The following is a 362-nucleotide window of genomic DNA, read 5'->3' as shown; positions in this document are numbered from 1 at the left end:
ACACACACACACAGCCAAACGACAGTCTCCGGAGCTTCCTCTACCTTGACGGCTGGGGGAGGAGGGGGGGAATGCTGCTTTGTGTACAAAGAGAGATGCAGTTAATGCCATGGAAACAACCCCATCAAAGAGATTTAAGGAGTCAGACCGTTGCAGACTGTTGAAGGGGGGTGGGGACAAGATGTTTGTGGCAGAGAGAGGTTTGTGCAGCAGCTTATTAAGCTGAAATATAATCGAGAGAGCTGTGCACAGCTCAAAGGGCAGGCCTTCTGGACTCCAGCTGCTGCTTGGAGTCTTGCAGGATGGGCTTTGCTTCCTCGTGACACTGAGGCAGAACTAAATGTGTTGCAAGATGCTCCCGT

This window comes from Podarcis cretensis, assembly GCF_951804945.1.
Source record: "Podarcis cretensis genome assembly, chromosome: 6".
NCBI classification, from domain to species: domain Eukaryota; kingdom Metazoa; phylum Chordata; class Lepidosauria; order Squamata; family Lacertidae; genus Podarcis; species Podarcis cretensis.
The sequence above is the reverse complement of the archived record's forward strand: the minus strand, read 5'-3'. Positions refer to the sequence as shown.